This window comes from Sebastes umbrosus, chromosome 6, assembly GCF_015220745.1.
Source record: "Sebastes umbrosus isolate fSebUmb1 chromosome 6, fSebUmb1.pri, whole genome shotgun sequence".
NCBI classification, from domain to species: Eukaryota; Metazoa; Chordata; class Actinopteri; order Perciformes; family Sebastidae; genus Sebastes; species Sebastes umbrosus.
The window spans coordinates 18419756-18443460 of record NC_051274.1 but is presented as its reverse complement, the minus strand read 5'-3'; the positions used below and the strand labels follow the sequence as shown (position 1 = coordinate 18443460).

Sequence of the window (23705 nt, the reverse complement as noted above, 5' to 3'; positions counted from 1 at the left end):
ATGAATTAAGTGAATTTGTTAAAAGGCTGCCTTTAGTACTCCCCATGAGAGTGACTGCTGCTTCAAAAGGAGGAATATTATTGTGGTTCTTCTTAGACCTGGGATCTGTGCTTTGTTCTTTGTTTTATCGCTTCCTCAACACTTTCTCCACCCGGCTCTGAAATCACATTGCGCCTTAGAAATTGTATGGTAGGCTAATCCTGTAGATCTACTTGTCAGGGTGAATCCCCTCGCAACATATAAAAGGTGTTGTGTTTTAAGAAAAAAGGAGGCAAACAGAAAGTAACAAGACAAAGAGTCTGCAGTCATGCAAGCAGCTGTGTGAGGCTGAACTTAAGCACAGTGATACTAAACGCTAACATCAGCATGCTAACATACTCACAATGGAAATGCGAACATGCAGATGTTTAGAAGGTGTACTCTGCGCTCCAATACCCATACTACCATACTATTTAGTATACCAGAAAAAGATTTAGTGTGTCCCAATACATATTATATCAAATGCAGTATGCTAAAAATACCAGGATGTTGCAAGCCAGTATGCTTTTCTGGCTATTATGACCCACAATCCTCTGCACAACAAATATATAAGTAATAGTATCAAAGTTCAAGGTGCAATGTTGTGACAAAGTATGCATACTGCATGCTACAGTACATTTTTTGTAAGGGCAGTTGCAGTATTTACCAAAAGTAAAAAGAAAAAGTATGCAATTTGGAACTTAGCCATAATGTTAATGCTCACCATCTTAGTTTAGTGTGTTCACATGCTAGTATTTGCTAATTAGCATTAAACACAATGTATAGCTGAGGCTGATGGGAATGGCAAAGTCTCGGACAAATAAACATGCTTAACCTGATGATAGTGCTATGTAGAGGAGAAGTCTGGGATCAACAAAGTTATTACAAATCATCCTGTGGGGGAATCTTCATACAACGGTTCATATGATATCTTACGAAAAGTTGTTCCACATTTTCTGTGCGTTTTCCTGCGACTGTCCAGCAACACGTGTCAATTTCCGCTCATTGCATGCATACAGTCTTTTCAAAATATACGTCCGTCTTCACAGGAAACAACTTGGTTAGGTTTAGGCAACAACACTACTTAGTTAGGTTTAGGAAAAGATTGTGGTTTGGGTTAAAATAACTCCGATAGTGGCGTAACTTAAGTACAGAAGTTACGTGACAAATAAGTCAGCGTTGACTTGAATTTCACTCAGGAGATCAGTGTTCATACCCCCTGTGAAACAAGGTCTTTTTTTGGACCTCCTCCCTACTCTGCGTTTTTCACTCTTTATACTTCCTGGTTCACCATTACGTGGATTACATACAAATTTAATTTGAAGTACATTCAATTTCGTAGGTAGCTACAAACGGTGTATGAGAAAATCCTGATGGGAGACACAAATATATGTTACAAATTTCATGGCAATCCTTCCAATAGCTGTTGAGAAATTTCTCTCAAAACCTCAAATATCAGCCTCATGGTGGCGCTAGATGAAAGGTCAGGAGATCATCGAACTTGGGAGGATTCGTATTCTTTTTTTGTACAAAATTTCATAGCAATCCATCCAATAAATGTCAAGATATTTCAGTCTGGATCAAAGTGGTAGACCGACAGGCCGACAATGCCATCCTTAAACCCACAGCACTAGCATGGCTAATAAACGACACATTCATATTCAAGCTATGCACATGGATGCACACATGTTCAGTCTTTCAATCACACAGTTTTTCACAGATTAATGCAGCAATACACTTAAAACTAAATCAACTTTGTGCAATGTGCTGCCAACGTAAAAGGGACAGGAGGAGCACTGCTCACATGGCTGTCTTGCTGTCCCCGGAGGCTGGTGGCACGAGGCTCTGTTTAGACTGCATGCCCATGTGAGGGCTCTAATGTAGATAGGCATGCCACTGAAGAGCAGCGAGGAGTAGGCAGGGAGTCACCGCACGCCAGCTTGACTTGCAAGAGAGGGAAGAGAAAACACAATGGTCCTTCTTCTGCAGTGTTTATACTTTCTCAGTTATCTCTAGTGGTATCGAGCCATGCAGATACAATCATTACATTTATGTGCCCCAGTTTCAACATCGTCTCTTGTTCTTTTTTTGATTATTTTAGAGAAGTGATTGTTTAATGCAGTCAGCACCACAATTAAAATCCAGTTCCCCAGGCACAAATCCAAATGGAAAAGTATTCATATCCTTTATCTAAGTAAAAGCAGCAACACCACATTGCAAAAAAAAATATCCAATACAAGTAAGAATCCTGCATACAAAATCTTACATAAGTAAAAGTACAGAATTATCAGCAAAATGTACTTAAAGTATCAAAAGTGTTCATGCACATACTACTCATAATGCAGAAAAACTCATGCTAGTGTTTTATTATGTATTATATTATTGGATTATTATTATTATTATTATATATTTTTATTATTATTGGGCAGTGCTTTGTTTTGGCTCAACTGATCTCAACATGGCTGCCGGGTCACAAACTTTCTCATTTTACAGATAAACCGTACACTACAAGATGTTTCTGAAAACATTTCAGGCGAGAAATAGGCATTACAGTAACAGAATATTGATTCATATTTGATCAGCGCTGCCTAGTTTGACCGGACAGCTGTTCAGAGAAGGCAAGTGTCCAGCTTGGCTTTGGTTGGTTGTTTTTCTCTGGTCTGTGAAATCTTGCAGATGCCATGAGGAGCAACGGAGGACACAGAGGCACATGTTTTTTTTCAGATTACCTGTCTCATGCACTACTGTCAGGATATAGTGTCTGTTTTATAAAAATAACTTTTTAAAATCATATTTGCTCTTTTCTACCCGCTGCAGCTTTAAGTAACTAAAACTGTCAAATAAATGTAGTGAAATAAAAAGTAAGATATTTCCCTTTGAAATGTAGTGAAGTTGAGCTATTAAAGCTGAAGTAGGCGAGATTGGAGCAAATATATGATTTAAAAAAAAAGTAATTTTTTCAAATTTGTATAATTTAATACAGTATTAGTAAAATTAATAGCAATTGTAGTAAATGTACTTAGTTACTTGTTTTAAAAAAAATTGCCAAATTAGACCAAACCTGTCTTCATGGCTAGATACCTCTAGAGGTAAGTGAACTAGGGCTGTAACTAACGATTATTTTTAATTGACGATTAATCTATTGATTATTTTCTCGATTAATCGATTGGTTGTTTGGTATATAAAATGTCAGAAAACTGTGAAAAATGACGATCAGTGTTTTCCAAAGCCCAAGATGATGTCCTCAAATGTCTTGTTTGGTCCACAACTCAAAGATATTCAGTTTACTGTCATAGAGGAGTAAAGAAACCAGAAAATATTCACATTTTAAAAAGCTGGAATCAGAGATATCTTCCATTTTTTTCTCAAACTGATTTGAGTACAACTGACCTGACCTGAGTTGGTGTTTAATTCAATAGTTGGCAACTAATCGATCAATCATTTCAGCTCCAAAGTGAACTGATCCATTTAAAATATGTTAATATATGTATATGTTCCGAGTGTGTTTCACTACGTGCGTGTGCTTTTGGTTCCGAGGGATGTCAGGGTCCAGTGTGTCTCTCACAGTATACATAATAAACTGTCATTGGGATTCATTCCTTGTCCTTCAGTTGTGTTATTACAGCAGAGCCTGAGGGTACATCAGAACAGTGGCTAACAACACATCGTAATATATAACCATTATATCAGCCTGCACAGTGTGGACCTTTAGAGGGAGACTAAATTATTACAGTGAGTGCAGCAAGGGCCTCGGGTAGTAATGCTAAAATACCTGTTGATTTTACATGTGGAACTGAAAGCGTGGAACTTTGGTGTTTCATTAGCTTCAATTTCATTTTGTCTGCATTTCCCTCGAGATGATGTTTGGCGAGTGTGTTTGTATTCCTGGCTGGCTGTGCAGTGGTGTGTGAGTTCTGTTTGAGCAAATGTATGTGTCTCTGCTCTTTTGAGCTTAAAAAGTATACTGTGCTGCAGCAGCGGCGGCCAGAACATACATAAAAAAATGAGTCGAGAGGATAACTGTTTTACGATGCAAATCCTGCGGAATTTCAAGTGCTCTCTGAAATGCTCGCATGTGACAGTTACATTGATTTGGGGGAAGACCTCAATCACTACTGACATTTTGCAAATTAGGGAAGCTCTTTCCTTTTCAAATAGGGTTGCTTAAACTACAATTGACTAGCGGATTGGCGCTATCACTAACAGGATATAGTGTTTTTTAACTGCCTATCGGTGTTAGAGTACTCACATGTGGCCCCCAACGAGGTTCAGAGGATCAATAGCTTGTCATTTATCATTGGATTATGCATAGAGCTGTCAGGCGCTCTCTACCTGGAGGTCGAAGGGCAATCAAATGTGATATTTGCCAGGGAATATACTCAGACCTTTGGGATGCAAAGCCATCTGTGTGTTGCATCATCCAGTCAAACATCGTTCTCCCTGCAATCCTGCCAGTGGATTCAACTCTAAGATGTATAGGAGGGATAAATAAGTTTTGTTTTGTATAATACTGATTTAAATACCTCCGTCAGTTTGGTCCAGTTTACATATTATGGCTGAAGCTTTCCCTGTATGTGTTTATTTGTACTAGTCATGTTGTTTGGATAAAAATATGTTTAAATATTCACATTATGGGGACTATGGGGACACAAGGTTATCCAGTAAATTTCAGGGCTGTGATTTGGTTTCTGGTTAATGCAAGAGAATTAATGTAAAGCCAAGTTTATGCTTGACGCAAGGGGTTTACGGGAGCCTCGCTGTAGATGCCTCCAGCATTTTGATTCATAATTTAGTGTCAGATTTCAACCGTTTATGGCGCCACTGCAACACCAGACAGATGTATTAATAATAATAATAATAATAGCTTGGATTTATATAGCGCCTTTCATGAAACCCAAGGACGCTTAACAAAGACATAAATAAACACAACAAATGTAACAGAAGCTAGGGGCCATAGGCCTTGGTGAAGAGGTGGGTTTTGAGGAGTCTTTTGAAGGTGTCCAGAGATGGTGCGTTGCGGAGCTCTATGGGGAGAGAGTTCCAAAGTGTGGGGGCTGTCACACTGAAGGCTCTGTCCCCAAAAGTTCGCATTCTTGTGTGAGGGATGGAGAGCTGACCCGTGCCTGAGGATCTAAGGTTCCGGGGCTGTGTGTATGGGTGGAGGAGGTTAGATAAATACTGAGGAGCCAGGGCATTGAGGGATTTGTAGGTGAGGAGGAGGATTTTGTAGGTGATGCGGGACTTGACCGGGAGCCAGTGGAGGTGGATGAGGGTGGGGGTGATGTGCTGCCAGGGCTTGGTGCGGGTGAGAACCCTGGCAGCCGAGTTTTGCACATACTGGAGCCTGTCCAGGGCTTTGCTGGGAACCCCGGACAGAACTCCATTGCAATAGTCCAAACGGGAGGTGACGAAAGCGTGGATGAGGGTTTCTGCCACAGAGTCAGAGAGTGATTGCCGGAGACGTGAGATGTTTTTGAGGTGGAAGAAGGCGGATTTGGTGATGAACCTGATATGAGACTGGAATGATAGTGTTTGGTCCAGGATGACACCCAGGTTGCGGACTTCCGAGGATGGGGAGAAGGAACACCCGTCAACGTCCAGGTGGAGATCTCCAACCTTTCGGAGCAGGGCCTTGGGAGCCACAACCATGAGCTCGGTTTTGTTGCTGTTGAGTTTTAGGAAGTTAGATGACATCCAGATTTTTATTGCATGTAGGCAGTTTACAAGTGACTGTGGGGGTAGCTGGGTGGATGGTTTGGTGCTGAGATATAGTTGTGTGTCGTTAGCATATGAATGAAAGCTGAGACCGTGGTGGCGGATGATCTGACCAAGGGGGAGCATGTAGATGGTGAAGAGGAGGGGTCCCAGCACAGAGCCTTGAGGTACGCCATGGTTGACTGGGGCCGGGGTGGAACTGGAGTCTCTGATGGTGACAAACTGTTTTCTGTTTGTGAGGTAGGACTGAAACCAGGAGAGAGCTGAACTGGTGAGGCCAAGGTAGTCAGATAGGCGGGTGAGGAGGATAGTGTGGGAGACTGTGTCGAAGGCAGCTGAGAGGTCCAGGAGGACGAGGATGCTGATGTGACCAGAATCTGCAGCGATGAGGAGGTCATTTGTGATTTTGATGAGGGTGGTCTCTGTGCTGTGGTGTGGTCTGAAGCCAGATTGAAACGTTTCGTAGAGCTCATGGTTGGCCATATGTTGATGGAGTTGGGCGGCCACTGCTCTTTCCAGAATTTTGCTCAGGAAAGGAAGGTTGGAGATCGGTCGGTAGTTGTTGCTGTCATCCCGGTCCAGACCTGGCTTTTTGAGGATGGGAGTGACTGATGCCATCTTGAGGCTGTCGGGTACAAGACCAGATGCCAAGGAGGAGTTGATGATGTTCACCATAATGGGGCACAGGGCAGGTAGGCACGCCTTGACCAAGGCTGTGGGCATGGGGTCCAGAGAACAGGTGGAGGCTTTGGCCTTAGTGACCAACTTTGCGACCTGAGGAGCACATACAGGGGAGAAGAAGGAGAGGGAGCACTGAGGCAGGCGAACATCCAAGGGAGCCACGCCCAGTGGCTGAGGTGTGTGTGGAGGGAGGTGGGCAGGCACCAGGAGCTGCTGATGGATGGACTCGACTTTGTCCTGGAAAAAGTCCAGGAACTTAGTGCAGAGGTCGGGGGCACCTGAGGGGAGGGGGGGGTCGAGGGGGCGAAGGAGCCGGTTGATGGTGGAGAACAGCAGTCTGGGGTGGTTTTGTTGGTTGGTAATGAGGGTGGAGTAGTACTGTGTTTTGGCCTGGGAGAGAGCTACTTTGTAGGCCCTCACACGCTCTTTATAAGCCTCAAGGTGGACAGTGAGGCCAGATCTTTTGTAGCGCCTCTCCAGTTGACGGCCGGTGGACTTCTGGGTGCGGAGTTCAGTGGTGAACCAGGGGGCGGGACGGGTATAGGAGACAGTCCGGGTTTTGAGGGGGGCAAGGGAGTCAAGGCTGCCGGAAAAAAGTGGCGTTGTAGTGGGCAACCAGCCCATCAGCAGAGCTGTCGTGTGGATCTGAGGCCAGATGGGTCGCTATCAGGTCGTTCAGAGCTGGTGTACTCACTGTCTTGATGTTCCTGTATTGGATGGTACGTTTTGTGCGCTGCCTGGGCAGGGTGACAGGAACAGTGCAGAGAACAGCGAGATGGTCTGAAACCACGAGGTCCAGGCACTGCAGATGGGAGGGAGTTGTGCCAGTGGAGCACACCAGATCCAGCGTGTGGCCTTTAGTGTGGGTGGGACTTTTAACGTGCTGTGTGAAGTTGAAACAGTCCAACAGTGACAGGAATTCAGTGGCAAACGAGCAGCTGGTGGAGTCCACATGAATATTAAAGTCACCAAGCAGGAGTGTAGATGGAGACATGGAGCAGACAGAGGTGAGAAGCTCAGACAGCTCAGACATGAAGGTGGTGGAGGCTTTAGGGGGGCGGTAGATGAGGACAACCTGGAGCTGTGTAGACCCAACCAGGGAGAAAATGACACACTCAAACGAGGTGACATTGGGTACTGGGAGGTCTTTGACCAGGATGTCAGCTCGATGTATAACAGCCAGCCCGCCGCCACGACCCATGGAGCGAGGCTTTTGTATGTAGACGTATCCAGGGGGAGTGGCTTGATTAAGTGCCATGAAATCCTGCTGATTTTGCCAAGTCTCTGTTAGACAGAGAAAGTAAATTTTCCTGCCAGTGATAATATCATGGATGAGTAGAGCTTTATTGTTGATTGAACGAGCATTCTGCAGCATAAATGTTGCACTGTTGTTAATGAATGCTGGGGCAGGCGGTGTGGAGGGAACGACACTGTCAACACAGACCAGGGACCTCAGATTGTTCAGGGTGCACACGTGTGGTTTGTTGTGATGACGTCGTAGCTGCGTGTTGGAGCGCCTATCAGACAGTACTGAGGGAATACCATGATCAGCGTAAACAAACTTGCACCGGGAGGCTCTATGGACATAACGGGGGCGACGTACGAGTCCGAGGGATTGTATTGTACGTGATCAGGCTACGTTTTGATTTATTTATATTCCCCACAGGTACTGTTGTATTCTTTCATTCCCTTTGTGATATAAAGCAAAGATGGGCTTCGTAAATTCTTATACGGTAGAACTGGACTTACATCCTGGTTAAATGCCTATTTCGCCTCGTCTCATTACTGAACAGGAGACTACTCCCGGTGCAGTCGCTGTGTTTACCTTCATCCATTTGCTGCGATAGAGAGCGGGGGTTTCTGTGAGCAGAACGTTTACAGTGTCTTTGCTAGATGTTTGTTACTGGAGAAGTCTTTCCTCAACTTCTTTCACATTGTCTTCACTATAAGCAACAGAAACCCAAGCCCAACTGACCTATCCCAGTTCTTGCGGTCCCCGTATGGTATCTCCGTAGCCCCAATGTGTTGTTAAATTTTTGAGGAGGCGGACGTAGGGCTGCTCGGTTATGGCAAAAATTATCACAATTATTTTGGTCAATATTGAGATCACGATTATTTAACGCGATTACTCATTGACTTTGGAAACATCCTGCATTTAGAAAGAACATTTTGTAGCCTACATTTTTTAATTAAATGCATCACCAGAGTAAAATTAAGAGGCTAGATCTGTGAAGAACTTTGTGCTCTTGTAAACAACGTTGTGCTCCAGTAAACAATTTAATCATAAACACATTGGTTGTATAGATATGAATGGTGATGGCACGCCAAAAAGGTCACACCCACAAAGCATGGTAAACAAGACGGGGTCCGTGTTTCAAGACGGGTCAGGTGGGCTTGCCGACATCTGCTCTAAGCCGACCTAGAGCCGGTTGCTGCGCACCACTACGGAGGAAATTAACCCGGCGAGGGCCAGCCAGCACCGGGGTGAGTTCCCACGAGGGGGTCCTGACACACCGAGCCACTGTTACTGACCCACTGAGCGGAAAAAGGAAAGGGGCATGCTGGATTAGTTATTGTGAAACGGAATGCGTCAAAATAATTGTTTTACGTCGATTATCTTGTTTTCATAATTGTTTGAAGCCAAATTCGTAATTGAAATTCGATTGATTGTGCAGCGTACGTGAGTTCTGTCATTGCCTACAGCTTAGCTTTGGTGGCTACATGCCATAACTCCTTAATGTACAACTATAAATCAAGCTTAACAAGTGTGTACGTGCGTGCGTGCGTGCGTGCGTGCGTGCGTGCGTGCGTGTGTGCGTGCGTGTGTGTGTTTTTACTTTCATTGATCATTATGAGGACTCACTTCTCTGGAGATAGAAAGCTTGCCCCCACAAGGTTAACCATTAGATTTAGTGTTTGGTTGAGGCTACTCTTAGAGTAGGTTAAGGTTGGGGGAAGAGGTTGTGGTTATCCATGTAGTGGTTATGGTTAAGGTCAGCCTAAAGCCTCCAGCGTATGAATCAATGAAATTTCCTCCCAAGTAATATATTCCTGTGTACGTGTGTGTGTGTGTGTGTGTGTGTGTGTTTTAGGGTGGTAGTAATCCTACGCTCTCACTGCTCAAGCAATTTTTCCAGTTCCTGTGCACAGTTGGAAACACATCACACCTTTTATTTGGAGAAACCATCCACACAGAGGTTATGATTTTGAATGTGCTCTAATGAACATGAAATTATGAAATAAATAAACACAAGGCACTTAAATCCGCCCCCTCTGTTGGTCATAGCAAGAGCGGCTTCAAGTAGTCTAGTTTACCACGAGGCCTTTTTTTCTTGTACAGAGTCACACTACGATGATGATGTTAACGTTTATGTTAATACTTTCTCGCTACTGTGTTCATAGGTTTAGCTTTATAATACCATTTTAGAAGAATTTATCTCCTCTGAACTCTGTCATCTTTTGAAGGCTTTGAAGGCTAGAACGTCTGTGTATATAAAATCTCTACTCAATATAACTGGCATATGAAATACTTCATGATGATCGTGGATGATCAATGAAGCAACAAGTTTAAAAGTCTGATGTGTTGTTTTTGTCTTATTTCAGCTCATTTGACAGATTCTGTTATGAACAGACTTGAGTTGTTTGGGGGGAAGACACATTTTAGTGCTCTTGTTGAAAATAAAGATAAGCCTTCAGTAGCGGTGTGTGTGACATTTCCATTGTATTCAACTGGGCCTATTCCTGTTTCGGCTGGTTAACTTGTCTGAGGGTAATTGTCTGATCTGGCGTCTGCTGCGCATCTCTGATTCTGGCTCTGAAATACATGTCAGTGTGCAGCCTGCTGACACTTTGTCTCACTGCGAGTGGAAGTTATGTGAAATGTGCGTGTCACAAAAACACATTCCACATAAATCTTCTCGGTCCATTAGTCGAGACACTTGCTCTGATGAATCATGATCTCAGTGAGAATGAGTCTGTTTACACATATCTAAAGACTGTGTCCAGTCCTTCCAGAGTTGGCAGGTTGTTCAGTACGGTACTGGAAAAAGAAAAGCTTCTTGTGCTCACTGAGTGGACAAATGTCCATTGTTCTGGTTGTGCAGCAGAGCCAGTGTGTTGCTGAAAGGACTAGCAGGTCAGAAGCCCTCGGTGATGCACTACACCTGCAGCACAGAGCAGAGCGAAGAGCCCGTGAGTGGCTAGGTCACGACTGAACACAGGATAATTTACATCAGAGTGGGCCGTGGGCAGAGCAGACATACAGAGACTTTAATAAGCTTTACCTAAAGGTTTTTCAATTATACAACAGCTACCTTTCTTTATAGCTCCCTGCTCCAGAGCACATAACAGTATAATGTGTAGTTGTAGTATTAAGTGACCGTGCCATTTTGCGTCACATTGTCATTGTGGGGTAATGCAGTTAAAGAGCAGATAACTATAATGTGACTTTGACTAACAAAAAGTGCAGATCTGATGTTCACTGTGATGGATTACACAACTCAAGACAGTTTAAATTACACAACTCAAGACAGTTTAAAGAGTCTTCCAATATAGTTTTGTACAGAAATTATTAGAAAACAATGGATGTCTGCAATGGTAAAAAAGAAATGCTTTAAAAAGTCTAAAGCAATGGTCTGCTGGATGAGTAGCTGTGATATAAATTGCACATCATTTGTAGTAAATGGGCTAAAACTTGAAAACCAATGGTATGCTCCTTTTTAAAGTGCAATGAATAGAAGAAAGTAATGAGCAGCTCAAATCCCATTAGTCCACTGTAGTTAGTAAAATGAAGCCTCAAAAACCAGATAAGTGTCTAACAAGCATCTACAGCCATGCTAACAGCTCTTTGAGGCTGCATTACTTTGAATTAAATGCTAATGTCAGCATGCTAACATGCTCACAATGACAATGCTAACATGGGCTGTGTCTGAAATCTCTCACTACTCTCTATATAGTGGCCTATCTAGTGAGTTTGCCCTTTTGTACTGCTGTCTGAATGTATAGTGATAATTATTATACCCTATATAGTGGGGTCAAAGTGTCCCACAATGCGTCATGAAAAGTAGTGCACTATAGTAGTATACTATCGTAGTAGCACTATATACCATCATGCATTGCGCTGGAGGAAAAATGGCAGATGGACGAGAGGAAAGAGAGTCATAAACCAAAGAATTGCACAAAATACAGTAAAATTTTGAGCTAATGATGGCACTAGATGAAAAGACGGGGGATTGCAAAGTGATTACAGTTCATCTTGAGGGTGACATAAATGTCTGTATCTAATTTCATGGCAAGCCATCCAATAGCTGTGGAGACATTTCACCCTAATTCACAAATGTCAACCTCATATTGGCGCTATAGCAAAAGTCAGGAGATCACCAAATTCATTAGGATTCATTCTCTGCGGACCATGAAGTAAAAGGAAGTAGATTTTGAGATATTTCACAGGAAAAGTAAGTGAAAACCTTGACCTGCTGGCTAGAGGGGACCACCAAGTCGGCTCCATCCTTTGGGCGTCATGAATGTCTGTACAAAATTTCACGGCAATCCATCTAATAATTGTTGAAATATCTCTGTCTGGACCAAAGTGGTAGACCGACAGACCGAACGAAATCAACATCCCTATAGCCACGCCACCAGCATGGCTAATAAACAACAGTTTCACATTAAAGCTTTGCACGCCCAGAGACAAACGACCATAATTTCCATCCCTAGAGCCATGTGGCTGAAAAGTGCCTAAAGAAAAACAATAATTTGCAAAACTAACCAGGACCATATATTTGCTTCTACATTTACAGAACTTTTCACTTTCCATGTTCTTGCCTCGAGCATCCAACTCATTAAAAATGTAGCAGTCAGAGTTCTAACCATTAAGGGACTATACGTTCCTGATTTTAACATCAGCTCGTCGGCTACAAGATTGACATCCAGATCACATTGAAAACATATAGCTGTGGTCTGACTCTCAGCAGACCTTTTATTTCCTCGTGAGTCACACTCAGCCTGAGATCCTCGGGCTGTTCTGACTGTCCCCTGTCTTGACAGAAGAGGAACTGACTGTGCTTTTGCCATTAGGACCCAGAGACTGTGGGGGCGAAGGGTCTTTAGTGCCCTGAACTGAGCCTCCCAGACTGTGGGTGTGTACTTCCACGAACAGCGTCTACCAATCAAATGCTTCAGGTCATAGATAGTTAATTTGAGGGCCAGTTAGACTGTGCCAATTCCAGCCAAGAAGACGAGATTTGTATAAAGCCTTGGAGCAAGGTCTGCCTCTGCAGCTAAACAATAAAGTCCTATAGTTAACTGTGAAATGCCCTACAGCGAAGACTTTTTTTAACCACACTCAAGGTTGTCTTTCAAATCGCTTTTATTATCAGCTTTATACTCTGGTGTACTCAGGTTTTGCTTACTTGCAGTTTTATGCTGCTATATTTTGAACGTTTTATCTGTTTCTGTGTTTGTTTGTTCATTTATTCCTTCATTTGTTTATCCATTTTAACTACTTTCTTTGTGAATGCATTTCTGGATTATTATTCTCTTTTTTTATAGTATTTTTTTGTTGTTCTGCCAGTTTTGTAAAAAGCCCTGCTCGATGACTGTGAGTATCTTGCTGTGAGTGGCAGTTTAAGCAGCTAATTCTGCCTATTTCCTGCCACATAAGAATATCAGCTCTGCGTAAATTACACCGCAGCTGCATACGTCCATCTCCAAACACCTCCTGTGAAAACCGTTGCAGTTACCACGATGCATAGTACTAAACAGCAGGCATTAAAGCAGTTTTAGCTATTATGAGGCTTTTGCAGGGAAGCGTATTCATCTTCACATTCTTATTAACATTTGCAACTTCTCTGACACTCAGATCCATACCGGCGGATTTGCCATGTGTTGTGAATGCAGGTGTTCTGCTGATAAGATATTATAATCTCAACCCAGGGAGAGGTTCAAGGCAGCACTGCAGGCAATGCTAAGCGTGCAAATAACTGCCTGTTAAAGTATTCTGTTCTGTTCTGTTCTGTTCTGTTCTGTTCTGTTCTGTTCTGTTCTGTTCTAAACCGGTACATATATTTAAAGTTCATAGCATCAGGAAGGGATTCAGACACACTAACAGAAGGAATAGGATATCTGTGATATTTTTCCACTGCTGTGATCAGTTGGTAATTACATGGCCCTGCTAAAGAATTCTTTGTGAGGAGCAGACAGAGAGGAGAGCGAGATCGAGGAGGCTCACCCGCATTGTCTGCGCTATTAGGGGAGAAATGAGCCTGGCGATGATGCTCTGTCGAGTCTGAAGAGAGAGCTATACAGGGAGAGATGGGGGGGATAGTACAGAGGCAGTCATTGGGATGCAGGTCAGAGTGTTGCAGGTGCACGGCTGACAATGAATGTGTCAGACCGTGCATGCTCCAGGTGTAGGTGGGAAGAAAACATGCACCTATGCTCGGTCTTTGGCGAATAATGTGTCAGAGCAAGATTAGGACTGGACGGAGCAATGAGGCAGAGATGCAAAGATGTTGCACAGACCAAACAATTCCCAAAACATTTGCATTCGTATGTTTCTCATGAAAGAATATTCTTGCTTTTCTCCACCTTAAGGCATAAGCCATGCATATTTCAGTATTGGTTTATTGATATTTCATATTTCATATTAGAAAAAAAAAGTTATTATGCAGGCTGTAAAAGAACATGGTGAAAGAAAACAAAGATGTGTCCAGTGCACTTTGCAGTCGGGAAGAAATCAATACAAGCCATCTGTAATGTGAGACCCCGTGGATATAAAGGAATACATTTGATAACGGTTAGTCATAAACCTGCAGGCTGTGTTTCATTCCTACCGTGAGTCGAGGTTTCTGTCGCACCTGGAGAGAGCACACAACACAGCCACGATGATCAAGGCTGTTCTGCTGAACTGCATTGTTCTCTGCAGGGCCTCGCTTTGTGTGAAGCCTACGTCAAAAGAAGCTTTACAAAAATGACTTGAAGAGATACAGTAACCGTACAAAATAACTGTCACGAGTGATAGCACAAAAGATTTGACTGTCATGTCAGCTTGAAAGGCAAGATCCTTCAAGTCGTGGTAGTAGGCTCCATTGTGACGGCAACACTGCACCTTTACTGTGAACTTCATAGATGATGAGCCTCTCCTTAGTACAGACTCTTCTACGATGAGGCTTTGAGAGCTATTATTTGGTGTAGGGAAACGATTATTTCTTTGAAACACCAATAGAGTTGAAATAGCAGTCTGTTTACCAGATGGAAAGAAAGAGGTCGGTCAGGTTCCCTTTGTGAGCCATCCACACTTTCCTCCCACGCCTCGGCTCTACTCTACTGTGTGGCTCTCCTGGTCAAATATCTGATTTGTGAGTCATACCTAGCCTCTGTACCCATGGAGAAACACGCTGGTTGTCTTAAAATACACTCTGGCAGGGCAGCCATGCAAGAGCTGGGGCCCGGCACAGAGCACCGGAGCAGCCCAGGGGACTGGCATGGTGGGAGCGGGAGAGACGGAGGGTGAGGGAATCGACTGGGAAAAGGGGAAGTGGGCGGAAAGAAGGAGACGGTGGAAGGTCGTGTTAGATAAAGGATTATGAAAGCCTAACTTTCTGTCATGTAACACAGAGTCTAGTTCAGCGGTGTGGGCAACTCCGAAAACGTGGTGTTTGTGGGTCCTGTTGCAAAAAAGCTGCTGCAAAGCACAGTAAACACCCAGACTGGTTAAACACTATTCAGGTAAAGTCCTTGTAGAATAACTGGCTGGAAAATGGTGGAGATATAGTAGGAGTGTGATGTGAGGCTGGCCTTGGCGAGCACCGTGGAAGAGAGGGAATTAAAAAAAAAGAGAGTGTAATCTCGCCTACAAAACGCATCTATTAACATCTAATTTTCTTAGTGCCAAATACGATATGGAGGAAACAGAATTGCTTCCTGGGTTATATTTGCTAGCAACGTAAGTGTGAGTGTACAAAGCACAGGTCTTTGACACTGAAGACTGGAGTTTACATCCTGCGTCCCTCATAGGTTAAGGCAGCTGTTACACTTGGTTAGTGAACGACTATGGTTTTGGTTATATATTGAAAAAAATCAATTTGTCACATCTAATGCTTCAGAGTCAGTGATGACTTTCTCAATATTTAACTGAGACCATTATTTCCCCTTAACCTTAAAGCAGCAGTGGGTAGAAATGGAGCAAATATGATTAAAAAAATAGTTATTTTCATAAAACGGTCACTATATCCTGACAGTAGTTATTGAAAAAAATCATGTGCCTCTGTGTCCTCCAGTGCTCTTAATGGAGGACAACAAGCCCATCTGGAGCCTTCCGTCTCTGAGCAGCTGTCAATCACTCGCAAACTCCGATCAAACGGTCAAACTAGGCAGCGTTGATCAAATATTAATCAATATTCTGTTACTGTAATGCCTATTTCTCGCATAAAATGTTTTCAGAAACATCTTGCAGTGTACTGTTTAGCTGTAAAATGAGAACGTTTATGACCCGGCAGCAATGTTGAGATCTGTTGAGGAAATACCAAGCACCGCCCACCAACCAGAGCAAACGGCGGTTTCCCGTGTCTTGTTTCCTGGTGGAGTGGACTGACGATGGGGGTTAACTCCGGAGCAAGTAACGTAAACGACTCCGACCCAAGAAGGAAAAGTTAACAGTGTTTGGTGTGTCCGGTCTGGGCTACTGTAGAACCATGGCGCCCTGCTCTGTGGAGAGAGGACCTGCGCATATGTAGATATAAACGTCTCATTCTAAGGCAAAACATTATATTCCATTTCTGCCAATAGATCCCCCTATATCTTACACACGTTTCCTTTAAACATAACCATCAAAATAATAATCATGCTTTAGTTGCCACAAGCGAATATTGTTGGAAAATCAATGAAATGCACTGACAATGAGCCTTCTACACATATGATTTTGCATTGGCAGTGAATAGTTTGCAGATACACTATTGATGAAAACCGTAATAACATAATCCCGGCAGCATTACATCCTCCACAATACGTATTTACTAATGCAGATAAGTTGTACCTGAGTGTAATTATTAGGAGCGAGGGTTTAGATTGGGAAAATGAGGGAGAAGAGAGAGAGACTATCAGGACAGCGAGGAGGGAAAAGTTGGGTGGCAAGCGAGCAAATGACTGAGGGCAGATTGTGTCGGCTCGGGGGGAAACTGGCAGCCCGAGGACCTCTCTGGGCAGGAAGTGTCTGCTGATCATCTGTGGGGGCGTGTCTGCACGCAGACAGATGACAGGGAGGGAGAGAGGCACAGGAAGATGAGACTCACTTGTCTCCCTCCGACGGGGCTGAAACACACAGAGGGGCGGAGAACAGCGGAGCGAGGCTGAAAGTCACAGGTTGTGTGAGGGCACAATGATGAAACGCAGCCTTCACAAAAGGAGAGTTTGAGTGAGAGACACAGATGGGCAGGAAGAGAGGAGGAGAGAGTGACAGAGCGAGGGAGGGAAAGCTGTCGGTCTCCCCCCCTCGCGCCCTTCCTCCCTGCCTCCTCGGCTGTGTTGGCAGTGCCCTGCTCTGGTGAAGAGAGATTACCAAAGCCCAGCCCGAGGTTGCATGTATGGACACAGTCATTACCTCTGCCCTGCTAACAAATGGCACTGCTGTCTGGATACAAACCAATGGCAGTCTGATCCCGTGTCACAGAGCTGCTGAGCCGTGATTTAGCACGAAAGATATAAAACTTGGTAACTGCTCAATATCTTTATAGGCCTGTTTATTGTACTGTATTATTTTGTTTATAGGATATCGACCGTTGCTGTTTTACGCCGAGTAGTGGAGCTGCAAATAAATCTTCAGACTAGGGATGATTTTTGTGGGCAAATATTTATTCCATCGTGGATGGGGTGTGTAGTCTTTGCTTTCAAAATGGTTCCTTGGCCAGACCATAGGATCATACTTAGTGGGTGTGTGCGTGTCGTTGTGCTGGTGACTTGAGAACAATCTGTGCATTGGCGTCCGGCCACAGACCGCAGCATGGGGTTACAGTCAGGGTCTGTCAGAACCCGCTGTCATTTCCACCGTCACCGTGGAGATCGTTGCAAACAGCCGAGTGGAGCTGACTGATGTCAAGATATACTTAGAAGCTAATCATGCAGCAAATAGAAGCACAGGGATTCCTGCAACAGAAACTGCCTGACCGCCCTCGCCCCAGTTAAAGCTATTCATGGGAAACATCTCAGCTCTGCCACTCACACTTGGTTTGCAGTTATGTTTCTGAGTGTTGCTCTCAGATGAATGGATACCAAACCCAGTCTGGACAGCACTCTAGTGTTCTGTGCCTAATTTTTGACACTGTTGCCGTCTACTCAGTGCTGCCTTTTATAGGGAAAAGCTCTGTTGTTTTTTTGTTGGAAGTTTTTGTTTAAGAACCCATGGACTGTGTTTTCTGTGGAGACAGCCTGTCGTTTCATATCTGCAGATTTCCCTCCTCTCAGATGGCAAGGATAGATGGTTGCCATTACCCCAACTGAGAGTCGTGTTGTGCCATATGCTGCCTATTTTTCTTCAAATAACATTTCTTTCCGCAATCGAGCATATGAGAGCGACGTCGGAGCAGAGCGGCACGGCTAGCTGCGAGTATTGCTCTCAGCCCGTCAGAATCATCACCCTCGCATTAGCAGAGCAGGACGATTAAAGCACAAACATTACAGTCTCTCACCTTCCTTTAGAACTGCCTGTGGTGCTCGTGGGCTGCTGTATGTGAAAATGCAACGGAAAGGCCAAGGCACTCTAATTAACTTCACCTGGCATTCCCACTTACTGTGAACGTGTCTAACCTTTACACAACCTCGCTTAGTCACCTCTCTTCTTAAACACCCAGGTTGAAATTCTCATTTAATGTCAGTAAGCAGATTACCACCCTCCCCCCACACACCACCTCCCACCCTTTCCTTCTTTTTTTTCTTAACCTCCTCCAGACTTCAGCAAGAGATTTTTATTCAGGGCGGCCGCACAGCACTTTGTGGTGGTAAATCAATAAAACAGTGTCCCCCATAACAGACCTCTGTGTTTTCCTTCCATCGATCCTGTCAGCCCAGATACATTCAAGAGCAAGCAAGGCGATTACCCTCAGCAATCCTCTCTTTGATGTATACAGCACATGACAGGTGCCAGACATCAACTTTGGGTAATTATGATACTGAAAGGGGGCATCGTTAATCATCCTCTCTTGGCCCGTTGCTCATGATCTGTTTGCGGTTATTGTAGTCATTCTTGATGCAGAATGCTCGCAGGCATCCCCATCACCTTGCCACTGGAGCATAGACCATGTACTCACGTGTGACGCCACATTTCACATCTTATAGAATTACTTTTACTTTTCTCATACAGGCTGTGTTGCAGCACCTCATTTCACCCTCCGTCTGAAACACTCTGTTTGAGCCCCATAAAATCATAATAGGTCCCCTTTTAATGAAATAAGGAAAATTGCAAGCAGTATGCAGTTCAACTGTGAAATGGGGAAATTCCTAATGTAGATGAAGGATTAAGAGAAAAATAATCCTTTATTCGTTCCAAGCTAATTATTTGCAGAAAATGATACAAAATTGTTGATAAAATATCCATTCTCCTTGCCTTATTATCTCTGCTTTGTGAAGAAATTCAAATCTGCTGCAATTTGTTGCAACAAGAGCTTATTTAGTTGAAACCATTCTGGGAATCAATCATGCAACTGTGAAGTGGAAAAAGCGAAACTTTGTTGCTTGTAATCTACCGAGAAACACATAATCAAGCTCAGAAGGTTTCAATTCTAGTCACTTATTATTTCATAAAGAAGGTTAAATTACTAACTTTCATTCCACTTTATTTGTAGCCCATTAGAGAAAAATACAAAGGTGTTAGATCCTAATCAGTATTAGTTAGTCAGCATCTCCTTGTATCGTTTAATCCTCACACCTCGGCATTTCCTCAATCAAGCTTTAGCACTTTTACCTGCAGGTCAAAGCGGTAATTACAAAAAAGCACAGTCTGAAAACACAGAGGTGTTAGATTCTCAGGGAATAAGGAGTTGAGAAATGATATCAACAGGGTACAAGCCTGGGACAAAGTAAAAAGACATCACCATCTTAAATGGTTCCCTGCAGCAAAAAGCTCCAGAGAGACAAATGTTCAAGTAGCGTTGTGTCCCAGCTGGGGCGAAGATGGGACGTGATTCAACAATCCTATAACACCTTTTGGCTGCGTCGTATTACTACAGCAGCTCTGTTAAAAAATACATCCCGTATCAAATGTTTCAAATGGATGCTTCATTTTTTTGAAAGCAGAGTCTTTTTAAATGCAAATCACTGCTGCTGTTGCTTTTCCATTACTTTGCAGCGCTGCCTCTTTGACCCACTACACTCAATTTAGGCAGCCCTGAAGTGATTTAACGGGTGGCATCGCAGCAGCATTCCCACCTGTGAATTTGTTTAATTGCGTCACTGATTTTGTGTTCGACGGTTTTGCAGTTGGTATTTTTCTTTCCTTTTCGGCGACTCGAAACATATTGAGTCGTCTTGAGCTTGACTCCTCAATTTGTCAGCTTTGTGCGGTCGACCCCGTTCAGGTTGTGGGTCAAAGCTATAACTCACACTCTGTGAGTTGAAGCAATCCCATCAGCGAGCCGCCGTGTCCTCATTCCTGTGTTTCCCCAGTGTCCGGCTGCTTTTGATCACTCTAACGGAAATGGATGGCATTCATACGGTGCTTAGATTAGACTGTGTGATGAGGTACTGCACTTGGTGGCAGAGAAAATGATGCATGGCCCTGTTTGTGCGTCCACCTGTCTAATGGGAGGTCGCCAGGTTGATCCCAGACGTGCCACCGGGTGTGATTGCCGTTTCAAAACCTCGAACACAGTTGCTGATTAGATCTTTATGTCTTTATCAGGCAGCATTGTGAACAACCTCATACTAGTTCCCTGTATCAACTGATTTACTTTGTACTGGGTTTTTTGATGATGAGTGCAGTCAGATAGATAGATCCTCCTTTTAACTTATACTTTTCCGAAATTTTTAGCTTGTATGAAACAACACTAAAAGTGTATTCAGAGAGAAAGCAATACGTCTTGGCATTCGCGCAAATTTGCCCACTGGACATTTGTGTTTATTTCCCCAAATAGCCAAAAAAAACTAGCCAGTTATCTAACAATGGGCACACCGACAACTTTCCCACCGGTTAATAAACTTGTGACAACACCGGTGTTACCGATTACACCGGACATTTTACAAGAAAAGATGATGGTCAACATATGTTGAGCGCTTACTTCGATCTTTAACGTTGGAAGGCTGTGTGGCCTCTCTGGTTGAGCTTTTGCTGCGGGGGAGCAGGTTTTCACCTGGCGCCGCTGCGCCACACACACCGCTCCGTCCTCCGCACAGCGATTGCTTCATTAATGTTATGGTTCCCTAATAGCATTGGGTTTAAATCCGAAATATTGCCAAATAAGCGCTTTTGCTTTTCGCTTTGACACCAGATCCTCCACCATCGTTTCGTCTGTCAACTCTCTCTGGACCCGCCACAGGTGTGTGAAATCTGACTCCTGCTACTCTGTGCTGAGTCTACGTACGGAGCAGACACTTTCGCCAACTATGTATTGATAACATAGTGCTGATACACAAAAAATTAACTAAATGGGTTTTATTTCAATAAAAAAAAGCAAAATAATGATGGGGGTGGTGGGCAAGTAATGTAATCGTGTATGCCTGAACACCGTGTAACACTGTGTAACACCAGTAACGCTGACTACCACGGCAAGCCTAGTGGGAGTGTGTCTGTGGCTCTTAGAGGCTGTACTTAGGCAGAGTTTGCTTTGTCTAATGCTAACTCCAGAATACTAACATGCTGATGCAAAGCAGGTATAATGTTTACCATGATCTTAGCATGATAACCTTTGCTAAATAGCACTAAACACAAACTGAGTATTAGACAAATTTTGACTTGATGATGGTGCTAAAAGAAAAGTTAAGGGATCACCAAAGTTATTTCAATTCATCCCGATGGAGACATAAATGTGTGTACCAGATTTCCCGGTAATCCAGCCAATAGTTGTTGAAACATTTCACTCAAAACCACAAATGTGAACCTCATGGGGGCAATAGAGGTTAAAGTGGACAGATGGACCAACTCACAGATCAACATTTCCATCTACAGAGCCGCTAGCTTGGCTAAAAATCAGAGAATTTTAAAGAGGTGTTTGGGGATAAGAAGAACACCTGCAGACTATTAAGGGTCTTCCTGAACATTAAGAAAAGTGACTATCTTGCATCTTTCTAAAGAACTTGATTGATATAGCCCGTTGTATATCCTTATGAGATACTCTAAGTCAGTGGTTTTCAAAGTGGAGACCCACAGGGGTTCTTGAGGGGGTTACAGGGGGCCCCAGCAAAAAGGGATATAATTTATTTTCTCTATAATTCATTCCATAAGTAAAACAATGACAGAATGTATGACTATTTTGGTCATAGGTTTCCATTTACACTTTCTGTAATAAAAAATCTAAAAGCAAAAATCCTATCAGATTTGTCTCATTTTAGGGGTTCTTGACATGAAAAGGTTTGGGAACCACTGCTCTAAGTTATCTAAATGTACACTTTTCAGTTGATAGTATGTCTCAGTGGTTAGTTGACAGTGATCATTAGCCTAAGTGTGATCATGCCGCTTCCTTAAAGGAGGGAAGTATAGTATAGAGACAGAGCGCAACGCGTCATACTACTACTAAAACCACGCACGACGGAGGGGAAAACAATCGGCACCACAATATGCAACCGAGGGCTGAAACGCTAATAAAATACCTGTAGCTACTTTAAAACATTAGATCTCAGCATGTCAAAAGATTATTTTAGCACCGTATGTCTACCAGGGGTGCAGTTGATAACTAAAATGATGATGGATGAGCTGTTGCACTTTCAAACATAATACTGCATAGTTACTGATGTATCCACATTCCACTAAAACGCAAGTTGCATACTGTCAAAATGCGTTAGCTTACCGTATATAAATATAGTTAACCTTAAACTGACATTTGGACAAAACGCTTGCTGCACACGTCGGCATACTGAGTGTCAGGATCCCACAGTTTTCAATTCTTCCTGCTGATGTCTCACTTTTGTCTTCTTAAAGGCTCAGTTTTTCAGTTCCGCAGCTTATAAAACCTTAGTTCTGGGTTCTTCAGTCTGTTGGTAGTGCTTCCCATCACACAGCAGCTTTTAGACATTTTTCTGTTGTTTGTTAGCAGACAAAAGTGACAAGGAGGCACCTTCACGCAATACAAAGTCAATGGAGAGCGATGAATTGTTTCCCCTTCGCTGTGGGCGGGACTTAATTACGCTCTGTCTCTATTAGTTAAGACATTTAACCTCCATTCACAAATTCCCCACAACAATATCAAACAAGTGAGCATGAAATTCCTGACCTTGGATACAGTAGTTTGACAAATCTTAAATCAAGATCCACTTATTATTTCCATGAAACAAAAAGCACATGATAGATTTGATGGAAGAACAAAACTCAAGGTCCTACTTCTACTTCTTACATCTCACTTACAGTCAATTCAAAGTTCCTTAAGTTTAATATTTGGATATGCTGCAGGGTGGTGAAAATTGGCCGAGGTCTCACCAGGAGGGAGGTGTAAGAGAGCGCTTGTACTGCTAGTTCATAAAAAAGAAGTGCTGCAAAGACATTTCTACAGTGAGTCTTCATTGATATGTTAAGAGAAGAAAGTGACAGCACAGCACGTTGCCCAGGTAACAGACCCAATATAGGCTCTGTAAAACATTGCATTACATGATGTGTGCATAGTCTTAGATGATCAATTGACAAGATAATGTGAAAGATATGAAAAATGTATTGCTTGTTTGCTTTGCAAGCCGTCATCTGCCTGTGTGAGCGGCAAACGAAGTGAGTGATGTGCAGCACCTGCTTCCCTTTTCATTCAGACAAGCAATTTATTAATTAATGGGACAAACATAATTGTTTATATGGTGCACCTATGTGAAATCAAATCCATGTGTCAAATATTAAATATGACAATGAATGTAAAATACAATATACTGCTATTATCTATTCCTGTTGTAACTCTTTGTGACAGGATCTTTTTTGTAGATGTTAAACAATATTCTCTCATAGCCTTCACAGTTACTCCACGTATAACAATGCATTTGAATGTTGTAAACCTGTTGCTGGCACATATTAAACTGATGCAGATATGAAAAATGGTAGCAAGGCAAACTGAAGTGAAGTGAAACACATTTATGTTGCATTAAATGAATAGTTCGATTTTTGGGAATTGGGT

At 43.1% G+C, this 23705-nt stretch overlaps 1 protein-coding gene across 5 annotated transcripts in view; it reads left to right on the top strand.

Moving 5' to 3' along the window:
* Positions 1–23705, top strand: part of LOC119489708 (metabotropic glutamate receptor 7-like) — a 113735-nt gene that overhangs the window by 50719 nt on the left and 39311 nt on the right. The gene's annotated exons all lie outside the window — the stretch shown is intronic.